Here is a 2,500-nt window from a genome sequence, read left to right as displayed (position 1 = left end):
TCTAGCAAAGTGGGTGAACAAGCAAGTACCTCTTCACTACACGATCAGTTCTTGAATTTTCACCCAGACACCATGCAAGTGGAATCACAATCAATTCAAGTCAATTTGCCATACAAGGGTGTTGATTTTGGTTGCCAGGTTAATACACGTGGTGCCCAATTAATGATGAAATCAGCTGACACCCAGACCCCACTGGTTTGTAGTTCTCACACAGGCACTCAATTTGAGGAAAGTGACATTCCTGAAGAGAAAGGTGCCATTGCTGAAGAAGCTGTTGGCACTCTCTCACCTGGTGTCTCCACAAAAGGATGGTACTTACCTCCCGTCAACATCTGGTGAAATGTCAGATGACTCCAACTTAGAATCAGACCATGAAGATGAAAAACCAAAAGTTTTAAACCCACAGGATGATACTAAGTTTATTGTCTTTAAGCAGGAATTGTTTAAGCTTTTCAAGCGATGCCCTGAATGCGGTGCCCAAGTTATTCAGACAGATCAGTCTACACAAGGAACTCAATTATTTGTGACCCTCATATGCATTAATAATCATACCTTTTCCTGGCAAAGCCAGCCCATGCTTGAACGAATGGCAGCTGGAAACTTACTGCTGTCATCCTCTATTTTGCTTAGTGGTTCTACTTACACTAGAGTAGCTTCTCTAGCAGACATCCTCAATTTGAAGTTTTTTAGTGAGAATACCTTTTATGCTATTCAAAATAAATACTTATTTCCTGTAATTAATGAATTTTGGAAGAGGGAGCAAAATTCTATATTTTCTGGACTAGCAGGCCAAGATTTGTGGCTTTCAGGGGATGGGCGCTGTGACAGTCCTGGTCATAATGCAAAATATGGCACATATACGATGATTGATCAGCAAACTGACAAGATTGTTGACTTTCAGATTGTTCAAGTAACTGAAGTGAACAACAGCAATGCAATGGAAAGGGAGGGATTTAAATGCTGCATGGATAATATAAAAACAAAGGGGGGCAACATTAAGGTTATCGCCACTGATCGCCATGTTGGTATCAGAGCTGACCTAAAGAGAAATTACTCTGAGGTTGATCACCAATTTGATGTTTGGCACTTGTCCAAAAGTATAACTAAAAAACTTATGGAGAAAGCCAAAAAGAAGGACTGTAGTGACCTGTCTGCATGGATTAAGTCAATATCAAATCATCTTTGGTGGTGTGCAGAAACATGTGAGGGAGACAATGACTTGTTGCGGGACAAGTGGTTATCCATAGTCCATCACACTGCTAACATCCACTCCTGGAATTCTGCAGACTTGTATCACCAATGTGCTCACCCACCTATCCCTCGAAATGTTGCTAGAACCAAGAGGTGGCTTCGGCCTGGCTCCCCAGCTCATGAAGCACTCAAGGAGGTTGTTTTTGGTAAAACCCTTGTGAAAGACATCCAGCAGTTGACCTTGTGCTGTCATACAGGAAGTTTGGAAGTGTACCACAGTGTCCAAACCAAGTATGTCCCTAAACGTCAGCACTTCTCCTATGAGGGTATGGTCGCACGTACCCAGCTGTCTGCCCTAGACCACAATGCCAACACAGACAACATGCCACTGCATCAAAAGGTGCCAACCAAGGAGAACTCCAGTACAAGGTGGTCTTTCCAAAACATACCAAGGAGTGGGTGGCAAAACCAATTTTAGAAAAGACAAACAGAGATCACCTCAGGCCAATGTTAAATGCTATTATTGCCAGAAAAAATCGGAAACCGCATGAAAGGAGTGCACCGCCTGCAGCCCCGCACATCCCCCGAAATATTGCTAGCAAACCTAGGCCTGCTAAAGACGAAGTCACTACAAAGCATACATCAAGATTTGGAAACACTTAAATTACTCACACATACAGGAGTGGTTGAAAAAGTCTATGTTCATTAGAAATCGTTTTTTGTTTGGTGTATTGTTGAAAAAGTCTAACAAGAAAAAATACCTTAACACCATTTCATATGGTAAAAGCAAAAGAGAGGAAATGAAAATATAACTGTACCACATAACTTGTGTTTTAAGACGTATCACGATCAATTAATTATTTCCTGTTGAAGACAATAATTTTCCAAATGACAGGTATGATTGCGAGCACAATAGTTCATGTGATGTATGAATTATTTTGTGAAACAATGATATATATATTAATAGAATAATTAATTAATAACGACAAAGGAGTAAATAATTTTTGATGTTCCGAGCGAGTCATAACTCCAGATCTGCTTCTCTAAATCCTGTGTATGCATTGCTTTCTTCAGGGAATTCTTTCCTTAATGTTTTGACGACGCATGCTGGAATGACCCTTCGTCTCTTTTTGCCAAGCACACCGCAAAAAGCGCTGGGTTAAATTCTTTAACAATGAAAACATTTTAATTAATTATTCTCAGAGTTAACAAGGAGCTTACTTGTTTCCTATAGGGTCTGGAATTGGATTACTGAGAAAGGTGTCCTGGACAGTTTTTCCCAGTGTTAGGAATATTTCTCTCAAAGCAC

The 2,500-nt window shown here is 40.4% G+C and overlaps 1 pseudogene; it reads left to right on the top strand.

Annotated features, from left to right (window-relative positions):
* LOC138037104 (uncharacterized) overlaps positions 1-1,854 on the top strand; it is a 2,547-nt pseudogene extending 693 nt beyond the window's left edge.
* The last annotated feature ends 646 nt before the right edge of the window (positions 1,855-2,500 follow it).

This window comes from Montipora capricornis, chromosome 2 (assembly GCF_036669925.1).
Source record: "Montipora capricornis isolate CH-2021 chromosome 2, ASM3666992v2, whole genome shotgun sequence".
Taxonomy (NCBI): domain Eukaryota; kingdom Metazoa; phylum Cnidaria; class Anthozoa; order Scleractinia; family Acroporidae; genus Montipora; species Montipora capricornis.
Note: the sequence above shows the minus strand (reverse complement) of the source record. Positions and strands in the feature narration are given on the sequence as shown.